The sequence below is a fragment of the Pseudopipra pipra genome, chromosome 18 (genome assembly GCF_036250125.1).
Source record: "Pseudopipra pipra isolate bDixPip1 chromosome 18, bDixPip1.hap1, whole genome shotgun sequence".
Classification (NCBI taxonomy): Eukaryota; Metazoa; Chordata; class Aves; order Passeriformes; family Pipridae; genus Pseudopipra; species Pseudopipra pipra.
Genome location: NC_087566.1, coordinates 11,539,958 through 11,555,934, shown reverse-complemented (window position 1 = coordinate 11,555,934; position 15,977 = coordinate 11,539,958). Strand labels below are relative to the sequence as shown.

Here is a 15,977-nt window from a genome sequence, read left to right as displayed (position 1 = left end):
GACAGACTGACCTCTGGGTAGCTCCCCCTGCTCCCAGAATGACCAAATCTGCAAATGCTTTTGGCATCTTAATCCTTTGTGTGTTGCCCCTCAAACACCTTGCGTGGAGTAAGAGCTTTCTGACCCTCCTTCTTGTGTGATTATTTATCCTGATTATTGTTACTCTATTACTCTTTCCCCTTCTCTCTTTTTCTCTGTTTTAGGATGAATTTCAGTCACATGAGATTAGAGTCATCCCCCAAAAGTGAGGGAGAAAAGAAGTGATTGCATTAACCTGGTAGGAAGTTTTAGGCACATACTAATGACCCAATTAAAGATCTTAACTTTTCAGGATTTACTATTTGTAGTGGACTGGAGTTAATCCAGATGAACGACGCTCAAATGGTCCTTAGGTAGATCCTAATATAAGAACTTTTTAGTATAGTTAAAAGAAACTCAGGAGCTTGAAACAAAACCAACCAACCAGCCTCCTTTCTCCCTTTAATTTATGTATGATTTCCATTCACAGACTGATCTGTGTGGTTTCATTCCAGTTTTAACCTTGGTTATTTTTGAATACTTACGAAGATTTATTGGAAATTTGGTCTTGGAGATTTCGGGTTTGCCCCTTTTTCCCCCAGCAGGATTGGTGCCTGGTTTGAAGAACTGTGAAATCAGAGTTTAAATGGGGGACATGTCTTGTGCTGGCTCTTTTTTTCTATATTAATTCACAGAATATCAAACCTATGTGAAGATAAAACCTGTATGTGATGAATGCATGTAGACTACTGCTGGTACTTCCCTAAAATCAGGAATGATGCTAATTAGCTGGTTGGGGATTTGGCAGTGTATTTGAAACCCAAGTTGTAGGTCTACTGAAAGGGTAATTTAAATTGGCAGCAAACTATTCTGTTGCCAGCTTGTCTGCTTGGTTGTTCACCTTGCTCTCGTTCAGATTTTAGAAGCTGGGAATTCAGTCCTCTGAAATTCCTGGAATCAAAGACTTAGTGCTCCCAAGATTCAGGCTGGCAAGGAACTGCTCTAGGGCAGCAGTGTCAGGCAGACTGTATTTGAAACAAGAATCTTCCCTTCCTTTCATTTGCACAAAAGATGTTTGAAATGTCAGGTTTTTGTTCAGAGTTCTAATAAAACCACAACTGGGAAAGTCAAAATCCTGCACAAAAAGGAGCATTACCCAAGAGAACTGTGTGGTTTTCCTTGCCAAGCACGTTTGTATGTATTGGATGACATCTGAGCACCGACTGTTGTTATTTTGATTGTGTTGTGAAACAGAGCAAGCACCGATGGAAACACTAAACTGCAACAATGGAATTGTACAGCCTCATTTTTTCCCAAAGGTTTAGTGCTCGTGTTCACAGAAGTCTGAGTTGGTGTTTAAAACGAGGACTTGCCTAAAGGAGATTACTTTTTTAGTGTACATTTCACTGGACAGCAAAGCAATTACTTCCTAAATTTAGAAATTATTCTCTGCCACGTTACAGCAGGATTAGACACGTTTTGGCATTTGAGCAACTTTCAACACACACTTTGCACATAAGAAGAAATAATGCTGTTTGACAGTCTGGCAGAGGAAAAGGATTTTCCCAGAATTTGGATTGCTTTCCAACCTGTCCAGGGAACAGGACAGGGATTTTCAGCTTTCCAGTGGCAGAGATGTAGATTGCCACTGAGTTTCCCAGCCTTGCTCTGCAGAGGGATATCACTTCACTGTGGCCAATTTGGGACCCTCAGGGAGAGCTGCTCTTTAATTTTCTACATGTGGTTCAGCCAGCAATGGTCGAGTTAAGAGTGTGAGTCAAGGAGACAGCATTAACTCAAAGAAAGACTAAAGTGATGTTAACTCGTTTGGTTAATTTTGTAGCTGAAGCCCATTTAAGGTGATACAGCCTTGGCAGCACCAAAACTGAATCATGCTGGAATTGTGCTGAGAACAGTAAAGGAAAGGCCCAGATTCTGATCCTCTGAATGAGGCATGAAAACTGAATACAAAACACGCTGGCAGTGAGAGTTTCATTCCCTCTGGGTAAATAAAGCATCATCTGAGTGTTGGAGGGCCGCAGTAGTTTGCATTTGGTGAGGCTCCTCCTCAAGTGGCAGCTTCCAAGGATTGAAACAGAATCCTAAATCTGAAGAAATGGAGTTAACAAGCTCCCTTCAGCTGCTGCCTCCTCAGCAGAAAATAAAAGGAGAAAGGTAACACCGATTCTCCAGCTGGTTACAGTGTCAGGAAGAGATGTAACTCCAAATTTCTCCCTTGTACTTCCATTCCGTTGCACTTTGTCTGTTTTTAAACCACCTTAAGGCTGTATATTTCTCTTTCTCCTGACTCATTTTCTACTTGGTGAAGAGCTTCACAGGACTGTTAAGCAGAACTAAACTCGGCGTAGCTGCGTGAAATCTGAGATGCCCAAGTGAAAGAAATGGATTAAGCAGATAATCTCTTATCATACTTCAAACAATTTGAAGCATAGGGGTTTAAAAAGCAATAATTTTACAGGGAGAATTTTTTTTTAAAAAATGGATGGTTATAGTAATGACATACCAACGATAAATAACAATTCTCTTTTCTTAAAACAATTTCAGAGCACTTTAAAACTGTAGAGGAATGTCTTTATGTGAAGGCTTGGCCATAAGTAGGTTGCTTGGCCATAACGAGAAGAATTTATCCTACATCTAATTCAAATGAATAATACTGATTTATTTCTAGTTCTTCTGTCTGTTCTCCACCATTTGCTAGTTTCATTTGTGAAAGGAGGAAATATGTGGGGACTTTGTGCCTTCTGCCACAGGCTGGGTGTAGTGCTGTAAAGGGGGAGTAGAAGGGTAAAGAAATCATCTTTTATGTAAATATCACTTTTGCCCTTCACAAGATGTTCCAGATCAAATATTTTCTTTGAGAATTAGCCTGAGATAGAGAGGAAGAATAATCCTCTGAGCTGTGATAAGTATCATCATCAGAAATCAATCTTAAAAATAATTTCCACCATTAAATGTAGCGTAAATTGAAGAAGAAAATGCGATTAAATCAGGCCCGGGGGGGGTGGGGAAAAAGCCTGTTAACAACTTTTTCTATGGAATTCAATTTAGTGTTAATTTGCTGGAAGCTCACCAAATAGAACAACAGTAAACCACTAATGGAGGGAGAGGGTTGCTAATGAGGGGATATGCAGATTTAGGAGAAAATCAAAGCACTGTTTTTGCTGCTGAGGTAAATGATAAATTAAATGTATTCACGTCCTGCACTCTAGAAGGTGTCACAGAGTCTCTCATTGAGGGAGGGAGACAATGTATGTGCTTCATCTTGCAGGTAGGGACAGGTGTTTGCACTTTGCTTGTGACATATTTTACAACATAATTGTTGTTGGTTTTCCACAAAATTGCTTTAATTGCGAATTACACAGTGTGCTTTAACCTGCTAGGATACACAACATCTCTTTTTTTCCCTCTGTTTACCCCTTGCTGTTTCTCTCCTTCTGCCATGAGGGGATCCTTTGAACAGAGATACTTTGCCACTGGATGTGTTGGGTCTTTTAAAGACCCATAGGTTTATTTGGCTGAGGTTCACTGTCTTGTGATCATATATTCAAGAGTAGAGCTTCAAACTGATAAAAACCTTGGTTTGGTATAATTCTGAGAGATCTGCCATCTCTAGTCATGTTCTTCTTGTCTTCCTTAATTCATTTAAGGAAAGTCAGGAGAAAATTCACAAAAAGGCAATTTATCTATTTCTGGTGTCTGCAAAAATGAATTGCATGACTGACTCATGAAATGCTTACACAGGATTTTTACACTCACCTTAATGGCACTAGTCTTTGCAAGCAGGAAAACAGTCATTTATTATGAATATTGAGTTTGCAGCCCTAAAGCAGATTTTATCCCCAATAGACTTCACCCCAAACCAGCAATAGAGGAGGGAAGGAGTTGGCCAGGATGTCCCAAGTTCCCCTTTAATGAGGTGAAAGGTAGGCTGGCTGTCAGAGTACCAGACTTCTAAAGAAACAGCAAAACTGTGTTTTCCTTTGGAAAAGAAGGATAGGTGATTTCAGAGCTCATCAGCTGTCTGGGCTATGTTTTAGCAGCCAAAATGTAACACACATAACAATTCTTTGTCTGCTTTTCTTTTTGATTGGCCCAGCAGCAATCCTTCAGTCTAATCTATAAATCTCTGGAATTACAGGTGTCTGATTTTTGGTTTTCTGAGTGGAGCACTTGTGTGTGTGGATATAGTTTGGCACACATCTGCAATGTACATGCTCCTTTCTCTCCATAACTCCCTTTTTTGGGAGAAGGGATTGGTAAGCAGAACATAACAAAGTGGTGTGTTCAGGTTGTAAATGAATCTTTCTGTTACCCCAGCTGAGCTGTGCTGTGGGGGGACAAACTGTGCTTGGATTGGAGTCTGAAATAAGTGTAGATTTAAAGTAGTGCAGATGTGGGGTTTGTGTGCTGAAACTGCCTTCTGTCCTGGGTTCTTTCTATTGTGTATAGATAAAAAAATCACATCAATGTTGTGGAAGAACTTTTCTTTTCAGCAACCAAGAATGTTACTAATTTTTTTTACGTAGATGTCAACCAAACAGAGGAAACTCCCTTCTTGTTTGCTTGCATGTATGGGAGTTTAAGTTCAGAAATTCTCAAGGCCCATGCCTTGAGGGAAATAAATAACATGTTTGTGAGAGTCTCTGTTTGAGAGAGTGGAGCTGAAATCAGTAGTTTACCTATGAAGGGTTGGAGTGTGAAATCAAAACCGAATATATATGATGAGATGCAAAACATTTAATCAAAAGCAGCATGTTTAGCCACTGCTTTTCCTTCAATAGATTATGACCATAAGCCCGTGGTTTTCACATATTTACAGCAGATTTTCCACAGTCATGGTTCGTCCATTTCTAAATGCACATTAATGCAGAAATGACAGTTCACCAAGAGGAGCCTCCTCCCAACCAGAGATATCATTTGCTCCGAGGTGCTAAGAAATGGTTCTCATCCTGTCAGAATGTTTTTGTGAAAATAGAAGTTAGCTTACTGCTACAGGCAATGGAAAGGCTTTAAATAGCACTTCTGGAACTAAATATTCTGCGTTTGGAATATTTAGGAGAAATATTCATCTTTTATGTGCTATTTTGCCTACTGGAATGACAGGCATTTTGTCACTGGAACAGGGGATCTGTCAAGGCATCTGATCTCTGGTACCTCAGTGATGCCTGGCAATCACTTTTTTTTGCAGGCAGGTGTCATTTTTCAGCAGACAGCTGGAAAAAAAAAAAGAACCAACGATAAGAAATTTACGTCTCAGAAAACTTCATAAAGGTGCAGCCATCTGAGGCTATCTTTAATTTCCAGTTTCACTCTTCACTTTGCTGAGAGAGCTGTGTCAGAGAGATCCAGTGATGCTCAGCTTCATTTAAACCCAGTGCCAGTCCGAGGAGATTTCATCTGGATCTGGAGCCAGGCAAAACTTGACATCATTTTGTTTGACATCCCTGCTCTCCAACATTCCCAATGCACCCAGAGCTGTTCTCCCAGTCTGTTGGAAGGGTGCAGAGGGTACCTGGCTGCTCTGTTGAAGTGACAGATGAGACCCCATTCAGAGACACGGGGGCAGAGCTGACCTTCAGCTGATATTATTGATATTTTTTAGTTAATAAGTTCAGCAGGGCAGCTCAGCTGTGTTCCTTTGAATATTCCCTGCTGTCTTAGGGTCTGCTTTTGTTTTTCCTCACACATACGTTCTCCCTGGCGTTTTCTGTTCTTTGTGTGCCCAGAAATGCTGCCTAATTTCAAAATCTTTATTTGTAATGGGAGATAAATTGATCCTCCCCTTTGATTAACCCTCAGCCCACTGCAATTCAGAAACATCACTTAAATTTGTTTGGTGTTAATTTTTAACTCGAACTAATATCTTCTGGCTTTATTAGAACTAATTAGTTTGCTTGAGGACAGAAGATCTCCCAGCATTCCTTGTACAAATAAATACATCAGGAGAGAAATAAGCAATAATTGAAAATGACTTCAATATGAATAAAAAATATATGTTAATGAAATTCATAATAGACAGGTAGAAATACAGTTGACAGTATCTGGTCTCAAGTGTCTAAAGTGCTGAAAATTTTTCTGTAGCTTTTCAGTGTTCTCCAAGGTTTTGTTTTGCATAGAGAATTACAATTACCTGGTGAGAGATCCATTTCTTCCTTCATGAATAGATTTTCCACTCTAGGTTTGGTTTTAATTGATGAGTTGGGGGAGTTCAGAAATTATGCTGATGTTGTCCTTGCGTGGTTCAGGAGGTTGCTATAGAAAGATGACACATGAGGCTTATTTTAACCAAATATAATCTTTTCTATTTCAGTTGATCATTCATGAGAAAACATAATTTAGGTGGTTTTAAGAAACGCAGCAAACAAATTTTATCTTTAATACATAAAGGTAAATTAGTTCACTGTTTTCCTCACTGATAATGCACAGCATGTGAGGATGAGACACTCTGAGATGAAAATAAGTTCAGGTGAAATTAAATTGGATCTGCATCCTGTCAGAATTTAAATTTAATTCCTCCTCTTTCAGGTTTTGGGATGGGGTATAATATGTGTATATCTGGGAATGGAAAAAGAAGAAAACTGGTGAAATAAACAATACAATGCATTTGTCTTACAATTCCTGGAATTGATTGCAATCCTAAATATTTGTACCAAATCTCATTTCTTATTAAACAGAGTAATGATTTCATTAATCTATTTCTCAGACTGGCCTTGTACTTCCTTAGAACTTGAAATATTATTTTCACTATCCAAAGTTATTGGTTGGTTTTGGTTTTTATTTCCCCTTTATGCATCACTTGAATCAAGATTTATTTTTCAGTCAGCTCACAAATCAGGAATGTTTTGCATCATTATTCCTCCCCTTTCCATTTCTCTCCTTAAGTAAAATCATTTGCTAATCAACTGGTATTTTATACAGAAGATGGATTCTGTGCTCTGATTAGACTCTCCCTGCTTGGTTGCCCTAATGGCCTTCAGACTTATGAGTTGTTCTCAGCTTGTTTAGATTTTAACCATAAAACTTGGATGAAATATTAGGAAATGTTAAAATAGCGACAAAGACTGCGTATGTTTTTAAGGAGGACATAAAATAATGTGCATTTTATACAACGTGAGAGCAAGAGAAAGATTTTTGAGCACATATCCAGGATATGTGCGACGCACGCTTATATTTATGAGCAGAAAGAAATTGAATTTCCCAGTGCTCAGGTCATTTTGAGTGATAGAAGGCAAAATCCTTTTGCAGACCCTCTGCCTATTTTCCATTCAATAAATTTTCCATTTAATCTCATTTAATAAATTTTCCATTTAATCTCATTTAATAAATGAGTAAGTAGCAAAAACGTGAACTCTGTGACAAGTTTGGAGACAACTATGGCTAAACTTCAGTTATTTAAATGCCCACAAACAGCCAGAGTGTGCTGGTGGAGCTCAGGGATGCAGTAACAGCAGGCTGGGTCCAGGTGATGGGGGAGAGCCCACGGAATCTTTCAGCCCAGCCTCCAGCAGTTCATTATCGGCTTGGGAAGAATAAACCAAAACGCAAATATTTACCGATGCCACAGATCGCAAAAAGCTTCCCTGCCTCAGGTGCTGGAGGCAGCAGGAAGCTGAGCGTGTCCAACCAGCCTCCCCCGTGTAAATAACATTAATCATCCCCTGCCACATCCATCCCTTTGCCTCGTCCAGCGTGGGGGCTGCAGGTGCCGGGCGCTGGAGCCTCCCCTGGAACAGCCCCCGGAGTGCTGCTCCCTTCCCAGGCAGCGGCTAAAAGGTCAGCCCCAGCCACCGAGGAGGATTAATGTGAATTTAGGGGTATGATGTGGCACAGCTGGAGCAGAGGGAAGCTCTGGCTGGCTCTGGCTGCCCGTGTCACTGAGGAGGGACGATGGACGCGGGACTGATGCGGGAGTAAGTGGGGCTGGGACGCAGCTCGTGGCTCCCACGTGTGACTCCAACTAAGGAAACAATTAATGGTTTGAGACCGAGGGTAATATGCACCTAATTAGTCATGTTGAAGCGAATTTAAGATTAATTTGTGTTGCCAAATAACGTGTTTGCTGAGGCTCGGGAATAGTAAAGAAATAAGTCTGGTTGTGACTTTAATGCAGATGTCTGGCTGATGATTTTCTACCCTGTTGAAAGCAGTCAGGACTCTGTTTGGATTTGTGTCAGAGTTTAATGAAGAGGAAAATACTAAAGGGTTTGGATAAATTGCTTCACTATTCCACTGATCTTAAGCAGTTAGTTCCTTCCCTGAAGTGGGGCCTTAATTTACTTTTCTTTTGGTTTTTTGTACTAAGCAGAATAGTACATAAATATCTACCTGGCAGCATTATTGAGATTTATGAAAGAGAAGATAAAAAATAAGCAACATGGCAAATATACTGTTTAAATTTTGTGTTGTTTCTTACGATACTTTAACACCAAGTTTTTTGTCTGTGTTCTGCTCTCCTCAAAAATGCCTGGAAAATTGTCCTTACAGGCTACAGAGGTGCAGAGCAGGTCTGTGACAGCAGAATAAGAGGTTGTGGTGGTTTTGAAAGACTTGTGTGTGTGTGTGAAGTGTGATAACAGGAGGATTTTGGTGTAAGTGTCTTTCTCTGACTCTGCTTTCATGTTGTTCAGGGCCAGTCACATCATCTAAGACCACATTTCCAGAGGGTATTTTGCTGGTGACTGTCCCAGCTTTTCAGGGATGTCTGCAACCAGAATCCAAAATCAGCAACCCTCCTTTTAAATGGCAATGAAGTGTTTTGAGATGGGCTCTTATTTATAGATACTTTTAGTTAAGCAAGTTTTGGTTGGACCACAGAAGGACCAAGATACAGTTCTGTACAGCTTTTATTAAAAAATCATGCAGGGAAAGCAGTGGCCCATAATATTTTGCTTAAGTCATAAATTTTTTTTTAGTGTTTCTATAAACCATCTCAGCTTAAAAGAAGATGAAAAATTGATTGTACGTTCTTACTTGAAGGCTGTAATATTATCTGTTCTGAAAACAGAATTTTTGGAGCATGAAGAGCTGTTTTTGAATGATGCTTCTGGCACCTTACCCTTAAAATTATTCAGCATATTTTTCTTGTGTCGATCTTGAAATGAAAATTTATCTTCTATTTTCGAGTCACTCACAATGTTTTTGAAAATGTGCTTTAACTTTTCGTAGAGATTTCCAAAATTATGCAAAGCATCAATATAAATTTCTGCCTAATAAAATTACTCTGAGACAGTTGAATCATTACTGGTGTCACCAGACACATGGGGGTTTTTTTAACGTTTGCATCTCTAAATTTGTTGCTTAGAAATATGGCAGTCTACAAAAAAACACTGAGCTTTTTGAGCTGTAGTTGCTGTTGTGCTTAGGTTCAGTACATTGCATCCTTTTTTAGTGCCACAGGACTGAATCTTTCACCTGCTGGGGCATGATGTTACCATGACAACAGTTGATCTTGTTTGCCATTCTCTGCTCTTTGTGCATGGCAAAAAGGAAAGATTTTTGAGAAATATTTACAAAAGCTGGTCTAACTAATTGCATTTCAGTTATCAGTAAAATAGATAAAGAACTGGCTTGCTCTATTTCAGTAAGAACAATAAATTTCTATTGTAAGAAGCAGCACGATGAACTTGATAATTTAATCAAAGCTGACAGGATCTCCCCATTAACTGTTCCTCCAGAAAAGTGTCTGCAAATGGTGTGTTAGCAGAATGTATATGGTGTTTAGAAGACCCTATAAGGTGTTCTGCAGAGAGATCTCCCAGTTCCCATTGCTGTTCATCAATCTTGTGTTCAGCTGATCAGCAGATGGAAACCTTAATGCTTTTAGCAGATAATTGATTTGGTGCTTCTGTTGCAGCCTCATCCCTTGGGAGCTCCAGAGGTGATCACAACTTTGTTGGTCTGTTTTAGCTGATGATTTTTGTTTGTTCTGCCACTGGTGTAATTGGAGTGAGTGGAAAATGCGGGCAAGGAGTTCCTCGTGAAGTGAGTGGAAATTCGTGCACGTGCAGGAGTCAGCAAAACCATGCTGTGGTATGGTAAATGAGAATTAGACCCTCTGTCTTTCAGATAACACAGGTTATTTTAATGTGTCTAGAAGTGAGTGTAAAAAGAATTGAAAGAAAAGCCCCTGAAGAAATATTGATTTTGCTTCAGCCCACAAATCAAATTGATTAACTTTCTAATTCTGACTGAGGGGAAACACTGCTGTAATCTTACATTTAAGATTAATTCACTATTAAATGCTGCAGAAATGTGTTTCTATGGTATCTTTGGCCTTGTTTATGTTCCAAGCACCTTAATGTTGTTTGAAAGGTGGAACACAAATGGGCTTGTTTTTAAAAGAAATACTAAGCAGTAGTTTGGCTGACTTGGGGTGAGGGGTATCTTCAGGAGGGTAACCTGAACAGATCAAGAGCACGTTGCAGAGATGCTCTGGGTGGCTAAAGTAGGAGCAGGGCATTGTCCATGACAGAATTACTTTGGTGTGAAGCTTGTATTAAAACTCATGCCTATCAAAATAACTTCTATATGGTCACTGATGAAAGCATTCTCAATATTGCATCACTTGAGTTGTTGGAACAGCCTAGAGTGAAAGCGCTGTTAACATACATAAATAACTCATTATTGATGAGGCTTGACCTCTCCCTTACCCCTCACTTTTCTCTGAAGTCGATAGGCCTAAAATTACCTTGAATTGATTCTTCAGTTATCAGCTCTACATTTGAATCCTACTTTTCCACAACAAGATTATATGACTTTTTTCACTAGGGAATTAAGCAGCTGTCCAATAATAACCTTTTATTGCAAATTCTGAGAAGATTTTAAAAGATGATACTGAAAATATAGTTACACAATTGCTGTCTTTGCTTGTTGGGATGGTGTTTGATACTTTCTGCAGGAGTTAACAAGAACAAAAGCAATGGCACCACTGCCAGTTACTGCCTGTGTTGTGAACTGGGAGTGTGCAAAGACATTTGGGGTTTGCTTTTGAATTTAGGGCTTAGCTGATGAATTCCACATACCTCAAGGCAGAAGCAAGGCATCATAATAGATGAGCATAATAATAAATATTTGATAATGTTATAATGGGTAATATCTGCCTTTTTATTCTCTTCATGATTACCTCCTTCAGCAGTGGTAGGCATGAAGTCCAAAAGGAATCTCTTCAGGAGAACTTGCATTATCTGGTCACTCATTAAAAAAAGCTGCAGGTAGAATGTCTGCTGTGTTACTTATTCACGGGTATGGATGCCATCCTAAAACCACTGCACTTAGGTCTGAAGTTATCCCTTTCCACTTTTGCTATTAAAAGAGTTGAGGGGGTCCTGTCATGCTTACATTGTGTGCCACAGGTGAAGAAAATAAGATGGAGATTGTGGCAGACAGCTTTGAGTGATGGGCATGGTCTGAGCAGCAGCAGATCAGAGACTAAAACAGGGAAAATCTCCAATTCTAAACCAGGGAAATCTTCCAGAAGTTCTGGTGAATCTGATGTTGCATCTGTCCTGTGATGGAGATAATGTCCAGAGGAACAGCCAAGAAGAGTGTGAATGAAATGACTTGGTGGTGCAACACTCGCTGTCTTGAGGGTTTTATTGAAGGGAAAAATGATAGCATGGATTAATTGTTTGTGCTTCCTCCATAACATCTGGTCCTGGTTGCTATAGTGCCAAGACACTGGTGATTTCCAAGTCCAATAAACTGCTACAGTTCCTGTGTTCCTTACTTAGCAGTGCTTTTTAAGAAGTGCTATTTTTATATAGTGTTTCTTATGCTAAATTCAGCCTACTGATTAGAGGGGTAAAGCTGCATTTGTTTTCCTTTGTTAGAACAAAGTATAATTTGCATGGAAAAGTTCCTATTTTTAAAATGAAGGAAATCCAATTGTGAAGTGCTTTTATTTAAAATGCAAGCGTTTTGGAGTAGTTCTTCCTTTATCTTTAAAGTGGTAGTGGAAAACACATATGCATGCCTGTTAGTATTCTCTGTAGGAATTCCTCAGTTTTGAAATGTTAGCATCAGAAAATATCCAACTACTTTCCTGTACTACTTGCTAACGTGTACTTCATCATGACAGTTGAGAGAAAAAAGCAAATACAAGTAGTAAAACACTTTAAAAAATGAGAGTATCTAGTTTGTTTATTTTCCATCGCATTTAATATTTTTCCACTGACTTATAAAGTGTTAATTTATTAAAAGTGCAACTTTCTAATTGTCAAGGCTGGTAACTGTGGCAGGCAGTAGTGGGTAGAACTGTCCCCTTCATGGGCCAGGGAGGGACATTCAGCATCTTTCAGGGCTTACTTTGATCCCTCTTTTATCTCACTGCTACACATGCAGAGCTGTCAGCTATGACAGAAGTGGTGTCAGAACCTTAACCAACAGTAACAAAACAGCAGCATCTCTCTTGGGAAGTCATTTTCCTCTGTCTGCTTCAGGTTCCACTTTGCCCAGGACTATATTGTGTAGTGGTTGGAATTATGCCTGTGTTTCCCTTGCATTATCCACACACTAACTGCAAAGATAAAATCAGGTTTTACTGGCACTTTGTTGCACAGGCTGTGCCTCAGCCCAGCTCTGTTGGCTTGGCCATGGGGAGGTCCTGCAGTAGTTGTGCTGTGTTCCATTGAGGATGAGTCAGCTTTGCCTTTTAAAATGTAACTCTTAGAAGAAGAGAAAATGTGAATTGGTGGTGATGAACCCCACCTTCGAAGTGAGTCATTGATGGGGCAAAAAAAATACACGAGAAAAGATCAGAAGATTCTTCAGGTTTTTTTCTTTTTAAGTACCTGTAGACTACAGGTTTTCATTTTGCTCTTGGATTAATTCTATTCATGTGCCATCAAAACAGAGAACTATCACAGGGGGGTATAATCAGAGTGTTCCAGTGCAGTCATTCCAGGTTACTGGCAGAAATAAATCTCAGAGAAAAAGAGCTGCAAATAAATGAATAGTGTATAACATTTTTTTTAAAACAAAAATAATTGATGGATGAGCAAACTAGCACACAGGGCAACAGATGCCTTTCTCCAGGCAATATAGAACCTTGTTACCCAGACAGTGGTGTCAGATTGTATTAAATCTACCAAACTCATCCTCCTCCCCTGAATTTTTTCAGTCAGTCCTCATATCCATAGGAGAATTTTTTACTTTTGCTCTGTTAGGAACACACATTTTTGCCTTCATTTCTCCACTTAAAAAGATGCAACTTATATATAAGGTAACACAATTTATTTTTAACGTCTCATGTTTAATTTTTCATGGCTGTCTCTTTATTAATAGTCTCATGTTCTGTGAAATATGTACTGCTGTGTGAGCCTTTAAGTCCGTGCAGTGCTTTGGGCACCCCTTAAAAACCAGGTTGTTTGCATTTTTTTCAAGCCCACTGCAGGGCTGCTGGTGTTGATACACATTTGGGAGGGCTGTCAATTTTCTGATTCAGTTTACTTTGCAGATTCTGAAAAGATCAGCCTTAGTGTTGTTTTCTTAAATCAAAATGCCTGTCTGAGCTGAGAATGCCTGAAGCATTCCTTACATCCAGCGGGAAACATCCTTGCTGTGTGGAGTTTTGTCTGACACGCTCAAGACATTTCAGATTCCTTTTGCAAATTGTGCTGCTTGTGGTCCTGACATGAATGCAGCGTGATTGGTGGCACCACATATGTGATATATGTAAGTACCCTTCATGCTTCTTGTATTTAACTGAAAAGCTTAAGCAGGAGCAGTCCGAGCTCTGTGCAACTTCTGCCTCTGTACATTAGAAAAAGTTTGGGTTTGGTTTTTTCTGTAGCTTGTTGATGCTAATCTGTGACAATACCTTCATTTTTTGTCTGGGGGAGAGTGTTCTACATGCATCTTCTACTGCTTATTGTCTCATAGTTAATTTTCCACATTCATTTCTCTGTAGGATTTTGGGATGCATTCAAGGCTAGTTATTAAATTGCTTCAAGCCCTTGATTTTCCTTTTTTTTTTTTTTTTTTTTTTTTTAATGAGCATTGTGTAGCAACATCATGGAGAAGGGGGGTGACAAACTGTCATTGAAACCCAATGTCAAGCCTCTGGAGACTGGCAAGAAGCCTTTTTGGAAGGATGAAATGCTATTTCCTTTCCACTTGCTCTGTAGTCTGTTAACATTTGGTCAGCATTTGCCTTTATACTGTATCTTGGACTAACTGGCTGGATGAGTCTTAATCTCCACTCTACTTGTCTTTATTAACAGCTGCAGTGGATTGATTTACACAGGTTAAATGGTAGACCTCATTTGACTCCAGTGAAATGTTGCTTCTTAGGCACAATTATATTGTCAGAATTGTTACACGCAGTGAATAAATGAAGAACTGGGGAGAGAGGGCAGCAGGGAGAAAAAAGGACAAAACTCTCATTAAATTTGCATTAGGAAGTCAAAAGCTATTTGTATAAAAAATAGAAAGCATGAGGGAAGAGTGCATGGTAATGCTTTCCACAGGTTTGCTGTTTGGACTGATGCTGGTTTATTGTCAGGCAGTTTGACAATCTCCATCATGGCAAGTTCCGAAACGAACTGTGAAATCCCACAAAATTTCCTCTCAGGTCCAGGCAACATCTGAGTGCTGCCTCTTTACATGTTCCCTTTGGAATCTGATGGAGTTGTTAAAGTGAGAGTGGGGAAGTCTGTAGCAGAGGATCCCCGGCATTCCTGGGCATGCTGGAGGAAGCAGCACGTTCCCAGGCTATTGGCAGCACGTCTGTGGGGGTGAGGGCTGCCCCATGCATTTGCTGACCTCTTCTCCCTGTTGACTTGGAGGTTCTGTTTGGAATTGGCAGTTGGAAGAGCTCGAGTGAGAAGTGTTGCCCTGTTGTTAATGCATTCAGTGCTTGCTGCCAAGCAAAGGGGAGAGAACGGAAAAATACTCTTATTTATTTCATCTTGAGGAAGTGCAGCTTTCATGAGCAGGAAGATGGGATCTTCTGTATCCCTTAAAATGTGTTTGAAGTTTCAAAACTCCTTTGGGATCCAACCTGGCCAACTCCCCTGAGTTTATGCTGTTTGTGACATTTTGGGTCAGCTGCCCTGGCCATGCTCCCTCCCAGCTTCTTGTGCACCTCCTCGCTGGCAGAGCATGAGAAACTGAAAAGTCCTTGATTTAATTAAGCAATACTTATCAATAACTAAAACATCAGTGTGTCATCAACATTATTCTCAATCTTAATCCACAACACAGCACTGTACCACCTACCAAGAAGAAAACTCTATCCCAGGATACTCCTCTACAAGACTTTGATTCTCTTTCTTTAATATACGAATTGCTTGTTGAGTGGAGTTTAGTTCTGGGGTAGCTGGGATTAACTTTGGTCTTTTTTTATTGAAGTCTTATATTTAACTAATCTGGACAATATTGAGGCAGTTATTGTTAAGGGACCAAATCACTGAAGTCAGTGGATCAGACAGAAAATCACGAACTGCAATGATGCCTCCTCTGCAGAAATCAGGTGGTGTTTCACAGGAACAAGGGAAGAGGAGATGGTGAGGGAGGAGATGTATAATAAAAATATGTGTAATAAAACCGTGTGTGAAAAGTACGTACAGCACCTGGAAACATTCAACCCTGGGGAAACTGGTGATGAGGAGTTTTGAGAGAGAACACAAGTGTTTGCTGAAGTGCTGTTTGTGTGCAGGGCACAGAAACCCCTCAGGCAGCAGCTCCAGTGCTGCTCCAGTTCCCCACCCCGCGGGTTCTTCCCAGGACTGGTACCTCCTCTGTGCAGGAGCTGAACTGCCACAGCTGCACCTCCCAGGCCTGTCCTCTCACAGTCCCAGCTGCAGGGCTTCACTGCTGCTCAGAGATGACTCCAGTCAGCTAATTGAAACTAATATTTTTGGAATTTCTGAGCTGCCAATAATTGTGACCTGGATCGTTTCCAGAAGACATGGCCCAGTGAAGGAACTTGGCTAAAATCT

General features: G+C 40.0%; 1 protein-coding gene across 6 annotated transcripts in view; it reads left to right on the top strand.

The window, feature by feature from the left end:
• The window catches only part of RIMBP2 (RIMS binding protein 2), a 93,114-nt gene that overhangs the window by 18,091 nt on the left and 59,046 nt on the right, over nucleotides 1–15,977 (top strand). The window contains exon 1 of one of the 6 annotated variants that reach the window (XM_064675216.1): nucleotides 7,931–7,949. The exons of 4 other annotated variants lie outside the window; for them this stretch is intronic. The gene's annotated coding sequence lies outside the window, so the exon portion shown is untranslated. Of the gene's footprint in view, nucleotides 1–7,930; nucleotides 7,950–8,009; nucleotides 8,029–15,977 lie in introns of those variants that run through there. One more of the 6 variants, XM_064675217.1, reaches the window with a different exon arrangement.